Source organism: Malaclemys terrapin, chromosome 11, assembly GCF_027887155.1.
Source record: "Malaclemys terrapin pileata isolate rMalTer1 chromosome 11, rMalTer1.hap1, whole genome shotgun sequence".
Taxonomy (NCBI): Eukaryota; Metazoa; Chordata; order Testudines; family Emydidae; genus Malaclemys; species Malaclemys terrapin.
The window spans coordinates 23,710,787-23,737,668 of record NC_071515.1 but is presented as its reverse complement, the minus strand read 5'-3'; the positions used below and the strand labels follow the sequence as shown (position 1 = coordinate 23,737,668).

At 42.2% G+C, this 26,882-nt stretch overlaps 1 long non-coding RNA gene across 1 annotated transcript in view; it reads left to right on the top strand.

Annotated features, from left to right (window-relative positions):
* Positions 1–24,469, top strand: part of LOC128845075 (uncharacterized) — a 77,498-nt gene extending 53,029 nt beyond the window's left edge. Inside the window, exon 3 of the long non-coding RNA XR_008446612.1 lies at positions 22,739–24,469. This is a non-coding gene — a long non-coding RNA (uncharacterized LOC128845075). The remainder of the gene's footprint in view (positions 1–22,738) is intronic.
* Positions 24,470–26,882: the final 2,413 nt, after the last annotated feature.

The following is a 26,882-nucleotide window of genomic DNA, read 5'->3' as shown; positions in this document are numbered from 1 at the left end:
CTATGGCCTATCGAAAATGTTGATCCCAAAAGCTTGAGACAAAGCTGTTTGGCTGCTTTATGCAAAGAAGAGTATTCCTTCTCAGTAAATACGGATATTTTTCATGCTGTTTATTAATTCGGTGACTGTCAGAGGACTAAATCAGACTTTACTGACAACCGTTTCATCCTTACATAGAGCATGTACTGAGTGGAATAAAAACATAAGTGAAAGTTTTATTTGCTGTAACCTCAGTGGTAGGGGAAGTGTCTTTTTTTTATTTGTTTGCTGTTAACTGATACTCAGATTTTTGGCTTTCCTTATCTTTTGCTTTAAAAATCTCTTTGCTGACATTTTCTAAGCTATTTTACATTCAATTTTCACTATCAAGGCATCTTTACTGTTTGGCTACCAGCCAGCCTTTCATTATTACCTGAATTGATAGCCTGGCTCTGCCATCCTTTGAAATGCATTGTATTTGGCAAGAACTTTAGGGGGCACTCATGAGCCACCATCATCTTCCATTCCGTTGGTGACTCCTGCAGTTGCATTCTTCAGTGTGTTAACTGTATAAAGGCGTTTTACGGAGAGGGAGAAAGCTTCATGATTTACTTTTTAAAGAAATTTCTACACATATCTGAGAAAAATACTTATTCACTTATATACAACTTTTTCTTTGAACAGCATGTGAAAATTTAGGCTGCTAACAAAGCTGAAGGATTCATTGTTCTATTGAATACATGTCTGGATTGTTCAAAGCCGTAGAAATGAAAGGGGGGGTTCCCAGCATTTTTGGAAAATCAGGCCCCTTTAATATGCCCTTAAGTTAGACATTCCAAATTGAGGCCCTAGTCACTTTTGAAAATTTAGGCCCATATATTTCTATTTAAAACCTGGGCATCAATGAAGTCAACGGCGAGATTCCCTGTGCCACAATCCTGAAAGCACTTAGCAACTCAGGTTGGCAAAGTTACTAAGGTGCTTTAAGTATTTGCAGGTTCAAATTCTAAGTGTAGGACTGGGCCCTGGGTTTTCAGGTAGTGCTTGAATTCGTAAGTTAGATGACTGAACAAAGCCTGAAAACAATAATTATCCTTTGGCTGCACCTAAACAGAATTGTTCTTAACAGGGTTATCCTAAGGTTGATTTTGACCCAAAATATGGATTTTGTACCAATAAAAGAGTTTTACTAACCTTAGAAATGTTTTAATTCAATTCTTTTTAAAAATGCTAGTGAAAACAACCTTTTGTTTCAGAAATAATTTTTTTTCTTACAACATTAGCGCCTCAGATGGAACAGCATTGGGCTGCTACGAAGGTAATGTAGTAACCCTGCCTCAGCACTGGCACCTGCTGCAATTTAGAGTTCGCAAGGTGCTATGAAGTGCTGTGATGGGGGAGAGTAGCCCCAGCTAGGGAAGGGGCTCAGATGACATTGGAAGGCAAGACAAGGCTAGAGAAGGAGGAGGGAAGGAGAAGAATCTAGATGCTGAGTTAGTGGATGAACCAGAGCTGGGGCAGGAGGTGAAGAGAAGAATAGGAGAATAAAAGTAGGGGACTGGGAAGAGAGAAGAAGGAAAGAGAAGGAAAATAGAAATGGTTGCAGGTGAGAAGAAGCAGAAAGAATAGAACTGGGCAGACGCTATTAGAGAGGCATGTAGTGGGAGATAAAATCTATAGATGTACTGGGGAGTATCTAGGGAAAAAAATCTGAAAGGAAATGTAATTGGTGAAAAAAAGAATTGATTAAAAAGCTGCATTAAATGAAAACAGGTCCCAAAAACAGCAAACAAGAAGCCCAACTACAAAAGGACCTGAAGTATATGAGCAGAGGTGAAAGTAAGCTGGTACAGTTTGGTACGGCATACTGGTAAGTAAGTGGCTGTCGGTACACAGCCGACTGTACTGGCAGGGCCGCTGATGGATGGGGGGCGGGAAGGGCAGCTGCCCCAGGGCCTGGGGCAGCCCTGGCAGTGGCCGGAGCCCTGAGCCCTTTAAATCGCCATCAGAGCCCCGGGCAGCGCGGGCTGGGTAGCACTGAAGGGCTGGCTCGGGGAGTCTGGCCCAAGCCGTGCCCCTTCCGGGGGCCCAGAGCTGCCCCCCACATACACACCTTGCCTGGCCACCCTGCGTACTGGTAAGTCCGCTAAGTTACTTTCACCCCTGGCAGAGAGATCATCTGTTGAAGGAATACAGTTCAAAGGTATCTAATGGAAAAATGAGGTGAAGAAATCCTGCTCATGGATAAACTCGGTGAAAAGAAGTACAGCCACAGGAATGTTGAATGAAAGGAGCACGACAAGCCAAAGAGAACCAAAGGAGAGGACAGCAAGAGTGGAGTTGGCCTTATCACCAAGGAGAGGAAAAACTGATGATACAATATATCATTGAGTCATTTCTTTTCTTCTTGTTAATAATGATGCATTTAGTGGTAACTGCACACAGAGTGGTGTGTACAAGCTCGCCAAGGTTAATGAGGTGATAACTTATAGTTAATTTAGTATAACTATACTATACTATACTATAACTATACTAACTATAGTATAGTTAGTAGTTAGTATACTTTGTAGTCAGTGCTTGGTAAGAGTCTATAGTATTTATGCTCCTGCTTCAATTTTTGGGTTCTCTCCTACAAAGTTCTAAAAATTTTACATTATCTCTTTAGTCTTGTTTGCCTCTGCTTCTCCTCCCAGTTAGCGTGGCCTGGGTCACTGCTGTAGCAGCAACAGAGTGCTAGGCACTTCACAGACAAAGATAAGTCCTTCCCTCCAGCAGCTCCCACATCAGTGGGTTTCACCTACCCTATTCTGCTCAGTAAAATCATCAGCAGTGAAAGAGTTCATGTGGACATTTGAAGAATCATCACTGAGCATTCAAGTTAACACCCTAATAAGATTAACCGTGGACAGGGCAGGGAGTTCACATCTCTCCAAGCCATTGTTTCAGGCTGTAAAGAGACTCAAGGAAACAACACTACATTTGTTACTTGGAAGGTTTACTTTGCAACCACAAAATACCAAATAAAAATAGGTATTGCATAGATCCCAGGCTAACAGAAACTTTCCCACCTCACACGACTGTGTTGTGAGGATAAACTTATTAATATTTGCAATAGAACTTTCTCATTCACTGATTCAAGGGTTTGATATGATTCAGTTCTCTGTTCATCTGTATTTTTTTTCTTTTCAGGAAAGCAATAAGGTAAGAAGACCCCTATTGCTAGATCACATCAAAGACAAAATTCTGACTTCCTCACTTTTACTTTATCATTTGAAGGACACGCAGTACATTGTAGCTGATATAGTGAGAGTCTCTTCTTGTTGCACATCAATAGCTTTCAAAGATGTTGGAACGCCAATAATTACTTTTCAAACAGTTATGCAAGCCTCTTGTAAGAGCTGCATTTTTTTATTCCTGGTGGTGAACACATACTTGAAGGTTCTTGAACCATTATGTTATTTCAGTGGTGGGTAAATAAGGTGCTTAATGCTTCATGTTCAATAAAAGGCGGAAGGGATAACTGAAATACAAGGAGATATATTAATTGTTGCGTCTAATATTTTATGGAGAGGAAAATATCCCTTTAGAACCCAGCTGGCTATTTTTAAGGGGTACTCAAAAACCATCAGGAATATATTTCTGATAACAAGTTCCAGCAATAGATCATAAAAAATCATGGATTACTCTGTATGCCTAAGAAGCTAAATGAAAAATCTTTAAAAGACAACAATCTTCTTTCAGGACTTTGTCTTTATAGTTAGTCGTTTATTGTATACTGTAGTCAAGCTTAAGAAGGCTATGAGACATAAGACAAGGGTAATAACAAATGTAGAGACAAAAGCAAAGCTTGAATTCAGGGCCGCCCAGAGGATTCAGGGGGCCTGGGGCAAAGCAATTTCAGGGGCCCCTTCCATAAAAAAAGTTGCAATACTATAGAATACTATATTCTCGTGGGGGCCCCTGCGGGGCCCGGGGCCTGGGACAAATTACCCCACTTGTCGTCGTCCCCCCCCCCCCCGGGTGGCCCTGCTTGAATTGGGAAAAGGACAGTGGTATTCTCAGCTCTGCCCACAATTCAGTGTCTATCTGAGAAACTAACATGAGACGCTACTTATGCTAGGCATTCGCTGTAAGTGTGCTCAGCTGGTCTCCCCTCAGTGAAGTTTGGACACACCCAAAACTATTTCTATTCAACAAAACTGGCTCCTCATTAGAGCGACTATTGCTGGAGCTGCTCCTCCTGCACCTTAGCATTCCTAACCATCTGCACAGAGTCACTTTCTGGTGTCTCCTTCAGACTCTTCCCTTCTGCAACGCAGGCTCCTCGCTCCAGTTTCCATGCAGGTCGGTGCAGCGTTGGGATCAGATCCTCAACTTTCATTTAACAAAAAATGTTCCCACCCCCCCACCCCCCGCTTGCAAAGAGAAACACTGAAAATGTGAACTGAATGGAAGTGATGCAGTGACGTCTGCAGCCACCAGCCAGAGGAGGAGCTACAGCCGCTAGAGTAGAGGAAGAAGCCACTTGTTCTTAGATCCAGTCTAGTTTGCCACTGCTCCAAGGACACCAGGCTGGGCAGAGTGGGCTTGGATGCCCACTGGGATCTGCAGGTTTGGCTCTCCCTGCATGCCCACCAGGATCTTCCTCTGCAGGTGGGTCTTAGATGTCTTCTATCACCATCCTCCACTGTAACCTATTGGCTGTGGTGCATGAGACTTGAGTGAAAAAAATTAGATGATCATAATGGTCCTTTCTGGCTTTAAGATTTACGAATGTTAGTATTCAATAAACACTGTTGTGCTGGTGTAGTTAACTGAAAGTGAATTTGACTATTAGATGACCTAGTAGGACATTTGCATGCAACAGTCACAGTAAATGTACAAATGCAGGCTCAGTCAGAGTAAATTGCTTACTTGATTATTAGTGGTTTCCAGAATGATTATTTTATTTACAGGATAGGTAAATGCCAGTGGATTCTACACATCCATCTATTCAATGAGACTAGAAAATCATACATTATTTGAGGCTATTTTTTTTAAGTAAAGCAGATGGAGAACAGGTCACAGAATGTGCTTGTTACTGCTAGGCAACAAAATAGTGACAAGATCCTTAGATGAGAGAGAGAATATTATTAATAATTCTATTGATAGCACATTTTCTATAGTAGAATAGAGACCATGTGCACTCTCTTATCCTCTTTCCAGAATATACAGATGCTAAAATGTGCAGATGGTAGAATATCAGAGGTTTGGAAGGGACCTCAGGAGATCATCTAGTTCTCAAAGCAGGACCAACCCCTGGACAGATTTTTGCCCCAGATCCCTAAATGGCCCCCTTCAGAATTGAACTCACAACCCTGGGTTTAGCAGGCCAATACTCAAACCACTGAGCTATCCATCCCCCCAGTTTCTTAGCTGTTATACTAAGGCATGTGGGTAACACACCTTCAAGGCTCAACCTGTAGAGAGACAGTGGCTAAACAGCAACTTCTCAGCTCCAGAGCAGTTGAAAATTCCTTCAGAAAATGCAATTCCAACCAAAATCCTTAATGGAATCATATCAATTTCAACAAACTTTCGTTTTGATAGCATCAGACTGTCCTGTTCCAGCAGTTACAGAATGAAAATGTTTCACTTTGAAATTTATTTTCCCTAAATATATAGGTAAAAATAAAAAGGGTCAAAATCAAAATGGAACGTTTCTAATTCATCTCAATGAAATGTTTCAATTGACCTGGAACAAAAGATGTTTCAGAATTTAGCTTAATGAAATATTTCAAACCTGTGGCTTTTTGTCACAAATTTGGGACTCTTCCCCCTCCAAATCTCAGTATTTTTCATGGGATGGGAAATTCATTTTCCAGCCAGTTCTAGTTGGCAGTTTTTGGAAGATCTTGAAAAGGGCTGAGGCCTGTCCAGGAGGAAGAGGGAGGCGAGGCCTCCATGTCGCACTCTGCCATCTGAAATATTTCTGAAATAAGCAGGATCACAAATTCCAGCCTGAATTTTGCTCATAGTGCATGCTCCACTGTTAGGCTCCTGCTAGAGCTAAAACAGATGAGCATTGTACACAGAAAGTATAAAAGCGACATCGACCATTTCTGTCAGTTATTTAGTGAAGGTTATTTTAGGTTCTGAGTTTTTCCTTTAAGTTTTAGTGTGGTCAGAATGGTCAGAGTGGACAACTGGGAGTCAGGATGCCAGTGGTGTTCTGAGGTTAAAACAATTAGTATTGGTAAAGTGCTCCAAGAGTCTCCCTGGGAAGCTGTGCTGTTATCTCTTGCCTTGCCATCAGAATGAATGGCACCGCTAACTTCCATGTGAGGTTTTTGTTTTCACTCAAGTGCTACACTTGACCCATCAGTGGAATGCTGGGTCTATACTCAGATATGCATATGGATGCCCCAATGTTCAGCTATGCAAGGTTTTCTGAACTGCCTTGGTCCATCCGTAATTTTAATGAAAATACATAGAAACCACTACAGATTAACCCTTGCTCTTTGCATGATGCTTTGTAAATGGCAATAAATCTTGGCTACAACGTGAGACAAAGAGCTTAGTTTCTATTGTACCTCAGCAGTATAAACACGCTTTCCTCTGTGAAGAGAAAAAAATGCCAGTGTTGGATTCATTATTGTTTCAGGAACAGAAAAACTCTATTTCTGGAGATAGCTGCTGTGTGTTTGATCATACAGTATTGATTGTGATGAACAGAGTTAAAATGTTATGCTGCAGTGACATGGCCAAAGCCTGATATCTGTATTCTACCTATGGCATGAATGTGCCTCCCATTAGCGCAGTATTTAAGCAATCAGTAAGATAGGACAGAGCAGGAACTGAGGAACAAAGTGTTCAAGATCACATAGCAAGTCTGTGCCAGAGAAGGCAACTGAATCCCAGGTTAGTTCCCCAACCACTGGACCATTCTTCCCTAACAATGAAAAGCAGTTTACTCCACCAATAGCTCCAGGGAGGACACTGGGCCTATTTATGGAGTAAGATGCTATTAAACTGGAGTAAGGCTAGAATCCATAATTAGCCATTTGTGCTCTGCTGTATCCACAAACCAGCCCATCGACCTGTAAAAACAATAGGTTGGTTTACTTGCCAAAAGTAGAAAGCCTTTGTATTGAAATACATGTGCCCCAAACATAAATAAATACATGTTTAAACAAACACTGAAGGAAGGTTAAATTTGGACATCCGTAAATTAGATGTCAGATTAAATTGGTAAAATAGTGATGAGCATAAACAAGTAGATGAAAAGGCTGTGATTAATGAAAATCTATTAACCATGTAAGAGGGGTCTTTTGCAACTTGAAAGATAAAAACATGGGGGCCGATCCAGGCCAAACCACTCTCAGAACGGGATCCCAGGTGGGGAACAAAAGTGGCTTCAAGTCAGTTTGGGGCTCTCTTTTTACTGGGGTTCACTCGGGGCAGGGGGAGGAGTTTGCTCCAATGTAAGTTACAGCAGCCTCAGGGCTGCTTTAATTTACAGTGCTGCATTCTGCTCCAGGACGTCCCCTCCGTGGGTAGGGAAGTTGAAGGGGCGTGATAAAGCGCCAGCTAGCTAGTACTGCTTTCTGGTACCCCCATGATTCCCTTATGCCAATGGGATTTACAAGCTGCTCTCACCCTTTTTTCCCCCAAGTCTTATGATCTGGCCCACAGAGTGCCTCTGGCGAGTCACTATTATTCTAGATTTGGCCATGGCCCTGTAGTTAGCAAGACCCTGGCCCAGGGACTGGCAATAATCGCCGACGGGCTGGCTTTGGACTCCCAAGGACGTTGTAGCAACAATAGTAGACAAATACATAATTGTTAAACAAATGTTAAATAAAAAAAAAATGTAAACCCTTAACCCTCAAACCTATTGGCAAAGGAGCACACAATGCAGGTAGGCTTTACTCTCTTATAGCCTGGGCTGGCTGGCTGCCAGGATGGTTCATCCTGGCATCATTTCGCAAAACTTGAGGGCGGCTCTAAAGTACATTGGCTACCGATGGCCCCAAGGAGCTGATGTGACAATTAAGGATCAGTGAGACATAGTGAAGCCTTGGTTACATCCCGTTGCCCTCTGACAGTCATTCCCCATACACTGGGAGCAGGGAAGCACCAGAGCTGCTCGCTCTGCTGGCTCACCCTTCACTGGTGTGATCCTCCCAGGGCCAGTTATGCCAAATCCGTGATCTAATTCTGCTGGCGGTATGGCACAAAGTGGCTGCACCACACCCCAGGATCCGGAGCAATAATTACTGACTCTTTGCAACTACAAATCCCCCCACCCCCTTAGCTATAATAAGATTTCTTAGTCTTAATATGTTGAATTCAACACCTACCTTGGGAGGGGAGGAACATTGTAAGCTTTATTTGGTTTCCTATACAAGTGAGCAATTTGCTGCATACTGTAATTTGTCTGCATGCTGGCCTTTTTTGGTACACATGTAATTTTACTTTGGTGAATGACACACATTACTGATAGCCTGGCTTGCTGACCAGTCCAGGGAAGGAGACACAGAGAGGCTGTTAGATATTTGCAAAGAAACTTTGTCAGCAACCACAAGAGCAGTGATGAGGCCAAAGAAAATAAAGCCAGAGAAGTGGGTTAAGTAGGGACCTTTACTTATGAGAGGTTAATAAAGACAAGCGACAGCTGGTGAAAACTGGATGAGAAGAGAAGGTGGAATGCAAGTGCAACTCACAGTTATAACAGCAACTCAAAAGGAGGATGGACAGGAAAACAGTAAACAGGGAAAAGAGATGAATGCAAGCAAGAACTCTGGGAGAAGTGAGTGATTATTGAAGGTAGAAAGACTATGGCAGTGGAGCAAGTCAATAGTACCGGTAGAGGAGAGTTGAAGGGAAAATATTCTGAGTGTCTGGTATCAATGGTTTCACAATTTTCTGAAAATCACTGGACACTGCTTGATAGGGGTCTGGCCCAATGCTCATTCAAATCAATGTCCTTTCCCCTGACCAGAATGGACTTTGGATCTGGCCCTGTGAGCATGAAGCTATTATGTTGGCAGAAGGTGGCTGATCTTTGGAAAATTGGAAGAATCTTCAGTAGCACATCTGGAATTAGAAGCCAGGAGGTCTTAGTCCCTCACACTATAAACACTTCCTCCAAACAAAAAAAGTTCTGCAACGTGTGTCTAACCAGAAGTGTTGCATATTGGAAGAGTCTGGCCTCATGCTGGAGGATTACTGATTTTATGGGTGTTTCTATGACACTCATCACTGTTGGAGCTGAGCTCCTCATGTTTGTTTGATTAAATTATCCTCACAGCTCTTTTCTCCATTCCTATAGTGAGAAAGTTACAATCCCAGGTTGGGACCTAGGACACAGAGAGATTGAAACTTGCCCAACATCACACAGGAAGTCTGGGGCGGAGCCAGTAAATGACCCCAGATCTCCTTAACCGTAGACCATCCTTCCTCTCTCACTGGAGCATTTCCAACATTGGTTAAAACCCTCCCCCATGCCTCTCCCCGAGCTATGGGCTATTAATGCCCTTTATAACTCAAAGTCAGTCAGCACCATGAAGTATTCATTGTTGAATTAATAAATCACATGTCTAAGGAAGAGCTTTAGATTTTTTGTACAGAATACAATATGGCCCAAATGCATATCATCCCAGGAAATATTGAGATGGCTGTAGGAGATGGCCTGGCAAGAGAAGAATCAGATTACAAGAATGAGAAGCAGTAGGAAGGTTAGTAAATGCATTAGTATAGTTGAAAAGAGTTAGGTTAAGGAGGAGAAGTAAAGACTAGCTCTCCATATACATGTGGACAACTGATTGAAAATGGAAGGCACAAGGGGAAAAAGTGAATGTTTAAAAGAAATTTCTTTAATATAAATAGTATTTTCCATCACTGCCATTTCCTGATTCAGCATTATTGTTGTACATACTCTGAGGAGAAAAATCAGACAAGCTCGGCTCTTTGTGGGATGAAGATAAACCTGATCTCAGTTGAGAGTGTGAACTCTTCAGGGCAGGCACTGTCTCCTGTTGTGCTAGGTGCAGTATTCACAATGAGGCCCCCATCTGCTGGGGGCCTGCTGGCACCACTGCCACAATGACAAATAAGCCTGTCTGTAACACAAGACAGGTGTTGGGTGGCAGGAGAGAGAAATGGTTGTTCCATATTCAGCCTGCCAGGGAATTCATTATTTTTATCCAAGAACCAGAGAAGCAACTGGCACTGGGAAAAGACCTTATGGCACGCAATAATATTTGGAAAACATTTTTTAAAACCCCCTGGAATAGAGGAATAAACACCAAGGCTTTCATTTAATAAGCTCTGCTAAATGATCAATAGATTGGCTTCACATTTCCAAACATTGCTATGTAACATCAGAGAAGTTTTTCCTGATTAAAAAAAAGATCAAATACATTCAGGGCTCATATTCAAATGACACGCAGTGCAGTGAGCCATCAGTATTCTATTTAACAATGGATTTTTAACGTCATTGTTAATGAGAACTAAAAAGGAGCACTTCACTTATACTTAGAAATAGCAATGCTCTTTGTACAGAGGCGCATCATTATTATTCATAATCATGTTTATAACAGTTGTGCCTAGGGACCAGCTAAGAACATGGCCACTTTGTGCTAAGCACTGTTACAATCTGTGTAGGGATCAAACAGTCCCTGCCCCAGAAATCTTACAATCTAATAGCTAAGACAGACATAAGATGAAGGGAAAGGGATATCACACACAACCAGATGGAACAATGTGATAGTGGCAAATGTGATGTTAGTTGCACTTTTGGTGTGTGTGTGTGTAAAAGGGGGTGGCCATTGAATTTTTGAGAGCTATTATTACATATATAGCACCAACATTCTGCTCGGTGGCATTACAGATACTAAATAAGAGAGGTCCCTGCCCTGAAATGTGCACAATCCTGCAGACACTTACTGCTGACTACAGTGCTTACTACTGTGAGTAGTCTCCCTGGGTATGTCTACACTGGAATAAAAGACCTGGGACATGGCCGGCCTGGGTCAGCTGACTCAGGCTTTCAGGGCTTGGGCTGCGGTGGTAACAATTGCTGTGCATACATTTGGGCTCGGAGCTCGGGCTTTCCAAGTCTCTCCCTTTGCAAGGTCCTAGGGTTTGGGCTCCAGCCTGAGCCTGAATATCTATACAGCAATTTTACAGCCCCACAGCCCAAGTCAGCTGACCCAGATCAGCTGCGGATGTTTAACGAAGATGTAGATGTACCCCATGAGTTCAGTGGACTGCTCATATTAGTAAGCACCATACACTCAATACTAAGTGTTTGCAGGATCAGGTCCCAAATTAATACTTGTACCAGACTAAAGTGGCTGCTTTGAGACTATTCAAGTCCCACTTTCAACATTACTACTTTACTTTAGGCACGTGTTTTGATTAGTTTGTGATTAACGGGAATTCACCAGCCCCACTCCTAGTTGTGAAGGGTGGCCCCTTCAGAGCCAGAGGTATGGTCATTATAGGGAGAGGGTGTGGTATCTTCCCCCGCTCATACACAAAACTGGCGATGGAAGTGAATAGCATAGGCTGGCAGTGTGAAGGATGGAAGTGTGTGGCGCACCATGGGTGTGCAGTAGGGACAATATTATGGCCCTCACACTGAGCACACGCTGGAAAACCCTGATTAGTGCTGTTATCATGATACTCCCTTGGGTAATACATTTTATTATATTGGAAGTGGTTTCCCTGTCTGGGCACACTCTCAGTATGGGTGCTCCCTTTGGGTATGTGGTCCAAACTGAAGGCTCTATTTTTACTATGATCAATTATTCCATAAGCAATGGCTGTATGAGCTACCGCACTATTTTCAATACCATCACTTTTTCCTTTGAAGCTGCAGTCTGCTCCCTTCCATACAGCCAAAACTGTGGCTGCCATTCTTTGAGAGCCACTCATATAGCTGTTATCATCTGTGAAGTGTGCTTAACCTCCACTGAACAGGGGAACGAGAGATCCAAGCCCACTCTTGAACAAAGGTTTCCTGTGTGGTAGCTCATGATGCTGCAACCAAGCCACTAGGGCAGTGCAAATTATTCTGCGTTAGGAATATACTGTGGGTTTCATTTAACCAGTAAAAACCAAGGCATTCGGCTTTTTACACTGTTGCATTAGGATTTGCTAAACTGAGACCCACAGTAATACAGGTCTATCAATATTTAAGAAGACATAGTACAGATCTCACTGCCAGCTAGTGAAAAAGTTCTGTTAGTGACATGAGGAATTCTCAAAAATCAGATTTGATTTACCACGTGGATTCTGTTGGAATGAAAGGTTATGATTCAATTGAATCTTGTTGCAAACAGATTTGCAGCAAATTTCTCTCTCTCTTTTTTTTTAAATTTTGTGCATTAATTTCCAAATGAATAAATTTTTCCATATTACACAAGGGTGTTTTTTTACAACTGTTAAACAAGCACTGTGCACATTTGCGATTTACGACAAGATCCAACCAAACCAAATACTTTCAATCTGGCAGGAATCAGGTACAAGTCAAGGGCGGTTGTTGCACTGCTCCATGAGCAGCTTGGTCAAGAGACTGACTCAGGCAACTGCTTTGACTGGTATGTTGAAGGGTGCGGGAAATCAAGGTGCCACCCACTCCCACTCTCATCTGTCCACCTGCAGAGGGGGTCTGGCCCTGTGGATCTATGTGCTTCCCTTCCTGTGATGAGAGCAGTAGTAGGTGTAATTGTAGCAAGGTAGGAAGTGGGCACCTTGAGGCGGTGTGTAGCATAGGCCACTCAAATGCACAGCCAGACTGAATAATGAATATTTAAACAGTTGTACAAACAGTGCATGGAAAACCCTATCAATCTGGGCGGTAACAATCAAAATGGTAGAAGAGAACCAAACACAAACTACAAATTCCTTTGTGTGCTGTAGATGAAAAGTAGCCCACCACAGGGGGGCCCAAACAAAGGGGTTTGCTTCGCTTACACCCTGCAGTGGCGTGGGGGGGGTGTGTGTAGATGGAGCAGCCATTCAGGGACTCTCCAACTATGTAAGGTACCTCTATTTTCCCCCTCCCCGTAGTATGTAAGCACCTCACAATCTTTAACGCATTTATGCTCAAAAACATACCTGTGAGATAGGGAAACACTATTTGCCCTGTTTTACTGATTGGGAACAGAAAGATAGGTGAGCTCTCGACCCTATTTAAGTCAATGAGTTTTGCCATTGACTTCAATGGGGCCATGATTTCACCCTAAATAACTTGCCCAAGGTAATAGCCTGGGCAGAGCAGGAATTGAACCGAGGTATCTGGCTGGCACCTTAATGACTGGACCTTTCTTTCGCTCCGTATTTGCTTTCTTTCCTCCAGGTACAGGCCTATTAGAGGTCATGACAATGCAGGGGAAGGGGCTGTGGCACAATCCAAACCCAATTAAAATAATAAATCCCAACTTCTGGTAAAACAATGGAAGAAATGTTAAGACTATCCCTAAACCTCCAGAGCACAATGGGACAATGAGTAATGGACAGAATGCGTTTTTAAAGAAAAAGTCTTGTGAGTGGGGAGGGATAGCTCAGTGGTTTGAGCATGGGCCTGCTAAACCCAGGGTTGTGAGTTCAATCCTTGAGGGGGCCACTTAGGGATCTGGGGCAAAAATCAGTACTTGGTCCTGCTAGTGAAGGCAGGGGGCTGGACTTAATGACCTTCCAGTTCTATGAGATAGATATATTTCCATTTATTATTGGGTACTAATGCAAACAGGGTGAGATAGAGACACTGTCACATAGGCCAGAAACTAGCCAGAAGCCCATAAACAAAAGGAAAATAGCAAGTTATAAGCAGGTGCCAGGCTGATATGACTGCTCTGATTTTAACATATCCATTACTAGAATGGCTAGTGATGTTTGCAGATGATACTAACATGGGGGGAGCTGTGAACAGCAGAAAGCTGGAGAAATTATAGTAAAGGGATCTACAGAAATTAGAAACCTGGGCAGAAAACAAACAAAAATCCAGTTCAGCTTGATGAAAAATATAAGCTAAAAACATCTGGGGAAAAGTCTTCCCAAACACATGTTATGTGTCTGCATGAATGTTTGCTAGGTGCTTTCATTCGTACGAACATGGGTGTTTGTGCATGAACACATATTCACATGCCAATGCACATGCCTGCTGGAAATCATTGCCTGACCACCCCATATATCCCCCTGTGTCCTGGCTTCTGGAGCACCTGTCTGAGCCTTTAAGGGGCTCTACCAAAAGGATTACAACTAAGAAGGCAACTAGAGCCCTCTGATTCTTTGCCAGCATGCTCAGAATCAGTAGTGAGGACAGAAGAAACTAGAAGTCCCTGTTGGGGACAATAGGGGGGCTTCCTGCCTAGGGTGATTTGAATAGGCAGTTCACGGGAGTAGAGCTGGACAAAGGTTTTCAGATGAATAGTTTATCCAAAAAATAGCAGGTTCAGCCAACCCAACAGTATTACTGAATTCACCAAATAGGTTCAGCAAATTTTTTTTGGAGGTGAGGGGATTTAGGTGCCATTCACAAAATAGCCAGAAGTGGAGGGGCCACCCAGTGTACAATTTTTAGCCTAGTGGTTAGGGCACTTCCCTGGGACGTGGGGGACCCAGGTTCAATTGCTCCTGTCTGACATGGGGCATGTTGCCAGAGAGTGCCCTAACTGCTGGCTATGGTATAATCTAGTATGGGTCTTTCTCAGGGTCTTCTGTTGAGGCTGTTTCACTTTGTATAAATACTTACATAGTCATTGGGCACAGAGAAAATGAGAGTTCAGGTTTGGAAGCCGGCAGAGAGACAGCGTGGCTGGGGGGAGTCCCTGCTGAATTCCAGCTTCCCCCAAAGGGAATATTTGTACTGCTCTGAGACCAGTTGCATGGATCAGGCAGCTCCAGCACTGAAGTGACCAGCATCCAGAGAAAGGGAGAGAGAAGTCTCACCCTGCACCGGCTCCAAAAAGCCAGCCAAGGCCCCAGGATGACTCCAGACCAAGGAACCAAGCTGGGGTCTGGATAGAACCCTGCCCCACTCAGGAGCAAAGAAAAAGTAAGAAGGCATTTGTTTAAGCCAGTCAATACCACAGCACTTCAACACTATATCTCAGGACATGTAACTTTAGTTGTGCCAACAGCCTTGGGAAGGTGCAGTACGTAGGTGGGGTTTGGAAGTGTCTGAGTGTTAGGAAATGGGGAATTAGCTTATTTATAAATGTTTATTAATTGACCTTAACTCTTTCCTAGATCTTATTTTTCTGTTCCCAGTAAAGTCCTGCCTCTATTATACAGTTATTTTTGGTGTGTTATTCCTTTGCTGGGGTTGTTTTATTGACTTTAGTGTCATCTTGGCTTTACATTCCTTGCCAGCTGGTACTAGTATTGTTGATTTTCTCCAGGGGAAGCACCTTATATATCTGTCACAGTAAGAAGTTGCTTTGAGAGGAGGCACTAGGCAAGAAGAAAAAAGAACTCAAGACCCGACCTATGCGAGGAGAGGGGTGATCTCTGTTATGTTCACAGCACACACACAGAAGTTGGATGCAAACATAAAATACTCTTGCTGGAAGACTGAAATGTAACACTACTGTATTTCTAGGAATTCAGATTGATAACACACAAAAACCCCAAAACAGAAAGAGAAAAAACAGACTGCTCTCTGTGGCAGCAAGACACAACTCACCCCATTCCCCCTTATTTTAAGATGGCTCTTTCCAGGTTGGCTGTCTGCTAACTGATTCAGATGACCCAAGTCACACTGCGTCCCTCAGAGTCCCCTAGTCTGCAACCTGGACCAGGAAATCCCTCACACAAAGTGATAGTTTGTCATTTTAATCAATTTCCAATGCACTCAAACTGCTCCAAATATAGGTGATATCAGAGAGAAAAGGGAGGAGGGCTTAAGCCACACCTCAGGGGAAGCACTTCGTGAACTGTGTATGTTTGAGTGTGAGGGTTATGAATGTTTTAAGATTAGTGGCTGTCTTGAAAAAAATTAATACAAAATTGGTATGATCAGCAGTAAGGAGGAGGGGGGAGACAGGAACATAGGAGAAGGGATGCTTAAGCAGCAGAAAATTGTCTCAATACACTTTGTGCACATTCCAGTACAAGAATATGGAGCACAGCAGTCAAAGGATAAGGTGGGGTAGAGTTATCACATCTAAGGTTGGCTGACCTAGGAACTCCCCCACCCCATATGTGTCACACAGCCAGGTGTATAAGTCTACAGTCCATGCATGGGTCACCCACAAAGGTCACAGAAAGGCTGTTGCCATTTGGGACTGTCAGAGATTGTGGTGAATGATGATAGAAAATGGGAGATGAGTAGATTCATTAAGTGCTCCTGGTACTGGAGATACGGAGATATTATTGCGTGGGATGCGTTTACCTGCCAGTGAAAAGAAGAACAGGAGTACTTGTGGCACCTTAGAGACTAACAAATTTATTAGAGCATAAGCTTTCGTGGACTACAGCCCACTTCTTCGGATGCATATAGAATGGAACATATAATGAGGAGATATATATACACACATACAGAGAGCATAAACAGGTGGGAGTTGTCTTACTAACTCTGAGAGGCCAATTAATTAAGAGAAAAAAAAAAAAAAAAAAAAAAAACTTTTGAAGTGATAATCAAGCTAGCCGAGTACAGACAGTGTGATAAGAAGTGTGAGAGTACTTACAAGGGGAGATAGTCAACGTTTGTAATGGCTCAGCCATTCCCAGTCCTTATTCAAACCGGAGTTGATTGTGTCTAGTTTGCATATCAATTCTAGCTCTGCAGTCTCTCTTTGGAGTCTGTTTTTGAAGTTTTTCTGTTGTAATATAGCCACCCGCAGGTCTGTCACTGAATGACCAGACAGGTTAAAGTGTTCTCCCACTGGTTTTTGAGTATTTTGATTCCTGATGTCAGATTTGTGTCCATTAATTCTTTTGCGTAGAGACTGTCCGGTTTGGCCAATGTACATGGCAGAGGGGCATTGCTGGCACATGATGGCATAGATCACATTGGTAGATGTGCAGGTGAACGAGCCCCTGATGGTATGGCTGATGTGATTAGGTCCTATGATGATGTCACTTAGATAGATAGACCTATATCTATTCAAGTGACATCATCATAGGACCTATATCTATTCAAGTGACATCATCATAGGACCTAATCACATCAGCCATACCATCAGGGGCTCGTTCACCTGCACATCTACCAATGTGATCTATGCCATCATGTGCCAGCAATGCCCCTCTGCCATGTACATTGGCCAAACCGGACAGTCTCTACGCAAAAGAATTAATGGACACAAATCTGACATCAGGAATCAAAATACTCAAAAACCAGTGGGAGAACACTTTAACCTGTCTGGTCATTCAGTGACAGACCTGCGGGTGGCTATATTACAACAGAAAAACTTCAAAAACAGACTCCAAAGAGAGACTGCAGAGCTAGAATTGATATGCAAACTAGACACAATCAACTCCGGTTTGAATAAGGACTGGGAATGGCTGAGCCATTACAAACGTTGACTATCTCCCCTTGTAAGTACTCTCACACTTCTTATCACACTGTCTGTACTCGGCTAGCTTGATTATCACTTCAAAAGTTTTTTTTTTTTTTTTTTTTTTTTTCTCTTAATTAATTGGCCTCTCAGAGTTGGTAAGACAACTCCCACCTGTTTATGCTCTCTGTATGTGTGTATATATATCTCCTCATTATATGTTCCATTCTATATGCATCCGAAGAAGTGGGCTGTAGTCCACGAAAGCTTATGCTCTAATAAATTTGTTAGTCTCTAAGGTGCCACAAGTACTCCTGTTCTTCTTTTTGCGGATACAGACTAACACGGCTGTTACTCTGAAACTTACCTGCCAGTGCACTTTCCCATCACAGAACCCTGGCCAGGGCTGCCAGGGGCGAGGTGGGGGGAATGTGCAAAAGTGGCAGTTTTCCCTAGGCATGTAGGATCACAGTGCCACTCACTGAAATGTCGCCTGGCTCTGTCTCCATCATAATGGAGGGGCAACTGGGCAAAACCTAAGTGGCACTGTGCAACTCTGCATGCAAAGCCCGAATGAGGAGCTGAGGATAGTCCCATGGGACAGGAGCTACTGCTGCTGGGTGAGTGTGGTGTGGGCTTATAAGAATATAATATAATATAATATAATATAATATAATATAATATAAGGAGATATCCTATCTCCTAGAACTGGAAGGGACCCTGAAAGGTCATTGAGTCCAGCCCCCTGCCTTCACTAGCAGGACCAAGTACTGATTTTTGCCCCAGATCCCTAAGTGGCCCCCTCAAGGATTGAACTCACAACCCTGGCTTGTGATGCTATATGATTGAAACGTGACCATTTACATCATTAATATTGCCACTGTTAGACAATTACAACAAATCTTCAACAAAGTATATCATGTAAGGTGTCAATGGAAAAGTTATGATTTGCTGAGTCTGATTATCCTGTTTGTATGCATGTATCATCTTTGTATTAAATATGTTTGCTCAGGGGGTAACACCCACAAGATAATTTACATCCAGTCTGGCCCGAACATTGTGAATGAACGATTCAAGCTGATGGCCCATCAAAGAATACTTAGCTCTCAGAATGGGTCACAGAAGAAGCTTGTCCCCGACCGTGAGCCTTCCTATGGACGCTTTAGCCAAAATATGGGTAATGGATATTCCTATAAGTCATCAAAGCACGCAAGGACACGTGACTTGCTCATGTTACCCTGGACTCCATCTTGTGCACGTAATTTTCCACAAACTAAGACCGAGCATTCCCTTCACATAGGAAAAGGTATAAAAGACCCTGGAAGCCTCTCCATTTTGCCTCTTTCCTGCTCTGATCTCTGGACTTACACTAAAAGGAGCATTCCAATCAATGGACTGAGGACCTAAGTTGTCTCTAAGCTATGCGGCTGCGCAGCTGCCTATTAAGCCCTGCGCAGGGACTCAGGGCTGCAGCGGGGAGAGGCGCCTGTCCCCGCCAGCTCCAACATGGACCTGCTGCAGTGGGGAGAGTCACCCCTACCCGCCGGCCCCAGCTTGGACTTGCCCCGGACTTGCCGTGGCCAGGGGAGAGGAGCCCCTCCCTCTGCCCGGCCTGGCCCAGGCCCGCTGAAGCTGCCGGGGAGTGGAGCCCCTCCCCAGGCCCAGCCCAGCCCCGCTGGAGTTGCCGTGGCCGGAAAGAGGTGCCTCGCTCCCAGCTGTTACAGTGAGAGAGGCCTGGGGGGAGCCCTCTCTCTCTCTCCCCACCGCAGCCCCAGGGCAGCCTGCACCCCAAACCTCTCATCCTCGGCCCCACCCCAGAGCCTGCACCCCCCTGCACTGCAACCTTCTGCCCCAGCCTCGAGCCCCCTCCCACACTCCTCATCCCCAGCCCCACCCCAGAGCCTGCACTCCCAGCTAAAGTCCTCACTCCCCCACACACCACACCCCAACCCTCTGCCCCAGCCCTGAGCCCCCTTCTACACTCCAAACCCCTCGGCCCTACCCCCAGTACATGAATTTTGTTATGTGCACAGTATGAAGGTGACATGTCACACATCACCTCCATATTGGTGCACATAATAAAATTCATTCCTCACATGGACGTAAAAAATTAGAGGTAACACTGCTGAGGACCTTCCAGTCTTTTGGAAGTTACCAGAGACTTTGCAAGCCAGCATTTTATTCCATCACTACTTCAAACCTGATACAAGAACTCTGCAACGATTGTATGTATTTGATTTCCTTAACCATTTTAACTTTCTCCTCTTTCTTTTCCCTTATAAATAAATCTTTAGATATTAGATACTAACGGATTGGTAACAGCGTGATTATTGGGTAGGATCTGAGTTACGTATTGACCTGGCTCTGTGGCAGATCTCTTGGGATTAGAAGAACCCTTTGTTTGATTAAATTGGTTTTAAATAACCACTCATCATAAAGTCCAGTGTCTGGGTGGTGAAATGAGTGCTAAGGAGACTGCATTTCTGACTTCTTGTTAAGTTAACCAGTGTGGTGAGACAGAAATTTACTTTTGTTATTGGCTTGATATATCTTATGGAAGAATAACCACCAGTTTGGAAAAATGAGGAGTACTTGTGGCACCTTAGAGACTAACAAATTATTTGGGCATAAGCTTTCGTGGGCTAAAACCCACTTCATCAGATTCAGTTTGGAGTGAGTTTTCCCTATTTCTCAGCAGTTCATCCTGAATTTGGCATCCGCAGCTGTGACCCACGGAGGCACAGTGACAGGGCTCTCTTTCCAATCCTCTCTACTTCCCCTCAGCAGTGATTTTTTTTGGAAGGGCTGGAGGGGGGGAGGGGACTCTGTTTCAGCTTTTGCCCAGGGTCCCAAAAGGCCCTGACTTTGGCACTTGGGTTGTTTAATGAGTCAGACAAATACTTGGCAACGCTGTTTGTAACTGGAACCACGTGTGGATGTGCCTGTGCAATTATTTATGGGAGCAGGACAAGAAAACATAGTTTAGTATTAGTGCTGTGACAGTGTCTATGGGCACCGTCAAGGATCGCTGTGTTCGATGCTATACAAACACCACACAAAGAGAGTCCAGGCCTTGAAGAGTTTATGATCTAAGTAACAGACTACAATCTAAACTATTGTATGTAAAAACCACTAGGCAGTAAATCTGGCTTTTTCCTCTTTCTCTCTCAGTGTCAGTGAGGAAGAAAACTAGCCTCTTAAGACAGGATCCATGTTAAGTGGCCAAATAGGATACTATTTCTTGTACAAAATTGGAGAAGAAAAGGCCTGTTGATCTCTTGCTCTAATCTTCCTCTCCCTGAAAAATTCAATGGTCAGTGATACACCTACCACTGGTAATCTGATATGATGAAAAAATCCATATGATACAAATAACCAGTCACAAAGCTTAAGTACCTACTACAGAATATATTGGATAGCTCTATAAGAGGTTAAGGAGTGATCCACGACCTCAATATGTACATAAAACCTATCAATCAAATTGATAACAAATAAATAGATTAGTAAAACTGGTCATCTCATCACAGACAATGAAAACAGACAACAAAAATCATGCATGGCTGGTTATCTGGCCACCTTTGAGTTTCTCTCTCCTTTTTAATTTAAAGAGAAAAAATGGAATACTTAATTAAATAATTCAAGTCATAGATCAGGGCAACTGCACCTGTATTCCCCCTAATTAGAAAAACACACACTAAAAGAACATGCATGCATGCTAACAGCTTACTAGAGGTCACCCATCAGTCTCATGGGGCCTCAGTAAAATCTTTCCAACCCTTCCCCGGAAGGACTGAGTGGGCCCCCCTTGGACAGAAAAGCCTGACCATTTAGTGGCTCAGAAAGAAGGCCCTGAGTCAGTTTATATTCAAGATATTTACCCCAAAGTCCTTTCTTTGTCTGTTGGTCTCTGGGGAATCCACTTTGAACCAGTCTAGGCCAGCCTTTCCAGGTGGCAGCATCTTTCTGGAGATGTTACAACCTGAGTGAATTTGCCCAATCACCCCCCCTGGTTCTCAATGGAACCCAAAGATGTCGCAGGGGGTTGCAACATTGGTCACCTCTCCCCCCTAGAGAGGTTACATACAGTCCCGGCCCACAATAATACATACATTTAACACCATAAGGTCTGTCACATTTTCCATAATCCATTAAGAATACTGTAGGGGCAAACACCTCAGCTACTTGGCCACCCCTAACCTGATGTAGCTAATTGTGCAGAGATTTTGGGACAAGGCTCAGCTCAAGTTCATTATGCTTGTTGCTAGCTCATATTTGAAACAAACACCACACAAAGAGAGTGACATAGCTAAATCCGATGTCATCCCCTAGTCCCATTCACTAAACCCCCTGACATCACCTAGTCCCACAAAACATTCATTTTCTAAAGTGCCTAAAGTCCTGATCCCCAAAAGACTTATGCACATAAGTAAACCTCTAAGTGTTTCCAGGGTCACGCCCTAAGTGAGTATTAAAAATATATTGGAATCAATGGAAAATCCAAATTGCAGGGCTAAGTTTGGCCCAGTGCACTGAATTCCATGTTTCCAAGTAAACAATGCACAGACACAGAAAATACAGTAGTAATATACAGGCCACAAATATATCTTTTAACTGATTAATTTAAATAAATGCTTACGGGTGATTTTTAACTTGAATCTAAATATATCTCAATAAGGACCCAGCAAAAACACATGTGCAGAGCTTTAGGCACATGAGTAGTCTCGCTGGATGAAATCCCAGCGCCACTGAAGGTGACCGCAACACTCCCATTGACTCTAATGGAGCCAGGATTTTGCCGGTTGTCTTCAGTGACAATGCTCATTATGCATAAAGTTAAACACATGTCTATTTGCAGGATCAGGGCCAAAATCTTCACATGAGAGGCAGGAGCAACTTCAAAAGACTCATTATGGTTTCTAAATTGAACCATACAGAGTCTCTACCTCACCATGATTTTTTTAAAAGTTAAACTAATGAAAAATAAAAAATCATGAACAAAAAGGCTACAGTAAGGGGTAGAGAATTCAGAGTGGAGGCTGGCACACTTTCCTTACCTCATGCCAATGTGTGATTTCTCCCCTCTTTTACACATACATCTACACACACACGAGTAACTGAGGAGGATGACGTTTTTGCCTGAACTATACATTTCTTGGCTTTTGTCAAGGCAGAATAAGATAGAATAGCTTTCTATTATCCTACTCTACTTAATGTAACATTGTGAAGATTTATTTATTTAATATGTACATATTTCTTTGATTCTCTCACAGCGAATAGAGTTGAAGAAGCACACCAGTTATTTTGTATGGCTTTGGGGACTATGAGAAGTGCTTTAACTCAATGGAAATAAAAGCATTGTGGAAACACTGGATAAGAAAGGAGCAGAAGCCCCATAGTTTCTGAGTACCCTAAAACATCTAGGTGGATAGCACAATAATATTTAAGCATGAGAAATAGAGTGCAAAGATCATTCTGAAGTGTGAAATTAACAGACTCTTCACCTTCTGCCTGGAGAAAACTTTCAAGGTTTTCAAGACTAAAGAAAAGGACTCAAGCACCTGAACCACCTCAGCTTTGCAGATGACACATCTTTGCTGAAGCTAAAGACCTTGAAGCAAATAGGAAGGAACTCAAGATGGAGGAATGTGGACGTCAGATCCTTTTGCAAAAGACCCAAATCCTATTCATTGCAAAGACAGAAGGAAAAAAAGATCACAGTGGGTAGGAAACAATTGGAAGCTGTAAAGGAATATGTCTGTATAGTCCACAAAATAGATAATATTCCAAACCAGGAAAATGCGAGGAGAAGAATCAAGCCTAGATATGTGGAGTCGTTAGGAAACTGACAGGATAATAAAGAACAGGCTCAGATAAGGGTCTGTGCAAGTCCAAAGTAATATTATTTTAAAAAGAGAACAAACAAGCTCTGTCTAAAAAAAATTAAAAAAAAGATAGATTGACGTGTGTACTGTCACCTTTGGCAGATAGAGAGCATAGTCACAGTAGAAATTAGTGGGATGACTGGGAAGTAACAAAAGGCAGCAACAGTCAATAGGGTCTGTTCAGTAGGGGAGAATCTTTGTATTGTAATAACAGCAAAACAAAGAAACACAGGCAAAAAAGAGAAACAAGAGATTTTTAAAAAATTAAAAATCTTTGTCAAGAGATTAAAAAAATTAATTGTGATTAATCGTGCTGCTAAACAATAAGAGAATACCATTTATTTAAATATTTGTGGATGTTTTCTACATTTTCAAATATATTGATTTCAGTTACAACACGGAATACAAAGTGTAGAGTGCTCATGTTGTATTTATTTTTTATTACAAATATTTGCACTGTTAAAAAAAAAGATAGTATTTTTCAATTCACCAAATACAAGTACTTTAGTGTAATCTCTTTATCATGAAAGTTGAACTTACAAATGTAGAATGATGTACAAAAATATTTAAAAATAAAACAATATAAAACTTTAGAGCCTACAAGTCCACTCAGTCCTACTTCTTGTTCAGCCAATTGCTCAAACAAGTTTGTTTACATTTGCAGGAGATAATGTCATCCGCTTCTTGTTTACAATGTCACCTGAAAGTGAGAACAGGCGTTCGCATGGCACTGTTGTAGCCGGTGTCACAAGATAGTTATGTGCCAGATGCGCTAAAGATTCATATGTCCCTTCATGCTTCAACCACCATTCCAGAGGACTGCCTGGTCCCAGCTCCTGAAGGGAAGACTTGCAGGTGCCCAGTCCTGCAGAGAAATCATGGTTGTTACTCAGGGTGCCGTAGCACAAGACCTGGTCTAAAAATGAGAATCATGGGATTCCACCTCAGCACAGGTGAAGGTGAGAGGCTTAACACCTGAGGTGGGTGCAGTCCAAGAGATCATTGAGGGCTCCAGGCCCTGTAACTGTGACAGGGAGTTTTGTAGCTTTTCAGGTAAAAAAATTTCAAAGCTCTGTTGTGTTGTCTGAAACATATGGCTCTTAAGCCACATATTTAGTGAGTTGCCAGTGAAAGGTAAATGCCCCCAAGTTTGAAGTTTTCATCTGGAGAAGCATCCAGAAGTAACTAAACTCATTTCAAACTCTGCAACTTGTACATTATACATATACAAAATGAACAGCCTATCACAGCTCCTGCTTCTGCCTCTGACTGAAACCAGGATATTCCGGGTATGAGGAGAATGCGTGTTTTGTAAAACATGCAAAAAGCATACTAAATTACCCATGCTGAACTCACTTAAAAAAAAAATTGTTCATATAATGAAAAGAGAAAAGACATTAAGGGGATGATGGTGCCTAATTCCCATTGAAATCAATGGGAGTTAGCGGCCTAAATAACTTTGAGAATCTGGGCCTAAAGGCCTGAATTTCAGAGGTGTTGGCTGTTGAATACACAGAGATTCAGGACACCAGGGTGAGTAACTTTCTAACCTTTATTCCTTTCTCGCTTAGAGTTTTCATACTTCTCCCATAACGTTGTCTAAACAGTTTATTGACTATAAGCTTGTGGCCTTTCTAAACAGTCACAGCAGCCACAACTAACACTTCACCGATCACCCACAGCTCCTATTGACTTCAATTGCTGCTATGGGAACTCAGCGCCTCGGAAAGTCAGGCCATAAGACCTCATCTCCTCTGGGAATTTTACAGAGTATTTTTAACACCCTGGGTGGGATTTTCACAAATGCTCAGTATTGCCCTAATTCTGTTTGCCGTAAAGTCAATGGGAATTTTAGCACTGACTTCAACGGTAGCAATTAAGCTTATATCAAGTGTAAGTTGTGTCTCTTTCCAAAGAAAAAATATGTGCTAGCCAGGAATAGATTTTTACTTTACAACAATTCCGTAACAGGTACCTTTGGATGAATCTCTTCTTACATGAGATTTGGCCCTCCTCCCAAACTCTATGAACAGAGAAAACCTCGAGGGGCAGGTACATGAGTACAAAAACATGATGTTGAACTTGCTTATGCATATAATGAGGCTGAAACTTAGGCAAGTTAAAGTAAAGGAAATACAAAATAAAAGACAGGAGACTGGTTATTTTAAATTACTGTCAAGTAAGATTTGTTTTTTCATTAAATAAGTGACTTGTGGTAAAGAAAAAAAGAGCAAACAGGCCAATAAAAATCTGCCAGTTATACGATATTGTTTTTCAAGATGCACATGGTAACAGACTGAACAAAGTTTAGTAGTAGCAAATGCTGTACAATAGAATTTCTTGTAATGTACATAAAGCTATATGAATTCCAGTTGGCTTAATCCAGAAAGTATTTCCACTTGAAGCAAGTGGAATTATTCAGTAAAGTTAGCTATGCGTAGATCTGTGCAAATAATTGACTTTTTCTGTTTGGCCATTGACCAGGGAAAAAAATTCACTTTGAGTTGACCCAAAACAAGTTTTCTAATTTTTCAATAAGACAAAACAAAAAAATTTGTTGAAGCTCAACAAAATATTTTGTTCAACCTGCAACAGAGTTTTGTTTCAATTTTGAGGATGTTTAAATGGTTTTTAATGTTTTTTTTATTTATTTAAAATGAGGGAAATTCTGAATTGAAATGTTTTTCCAAAAGAAAGTCAAAAAGTTTCATTTTACAAGTTCTGAAATGAAATGTTTAGACATTTCTGAATTTTCTCTCTTATTTTTTGACTGAAACAATTTGCCAAATTTGCAAATTGTTTTGGTAGACCCAAATCTGCATTTTTTATGAGAAAAGCATTTGCATGAAAACTTCTGCCCAGTTCTGCTTATAAGTGTTTGGAGGATTAGGCCCTCAGTCTTGGTCAGACTCTGATACCCTTATGCATTGCCTTCAGTGGGCCCACACATGGAGTAAGCTTCTAATCAGCATGAGTAAGCATATCCTAATCTAGCCTTCTATGGAAAGAGATGAGTATATTACTTCAGTAAGAAGTGCAGAATTTTGCCCCTTGTGAATACATCAAAAGGATGTTAGTCAGTAAACATGAGAAAATAGTTTGGGAGTGAATGAATAACCTAATGGTGCAATCATAATTCTATTTTAACATTTTCTGTAACACCCATGATCATAGCATCTAAGTGATTGGCTGGAATTATTTTTTACATCTGAATCTTCTGCACATATGATTTCAAGTGGGAAGAAACGTTTGAAAAATGAGGTAGAGTATTGAGGTACAGTATAGTGTAACCCAAGGCTAGCATACTTTGCTGTCATAAAGATGTTTTCATTTGTGATGGTACATTTGAAAGATAAATGTATGGTTCAAAAGACAATCCCTTGGGAATTTAGCTAAAACATTAGTGCTGTTTAGAATGTTTGTACTTCGGCAATGATCCAAAGGCCACTGAAGTCACTGGAAAGGCCCATGTATGTTTAGCTGAAAGAATATTTTTTATGAGTACATAATAGAGTAAATCAAAGAAAGTAAC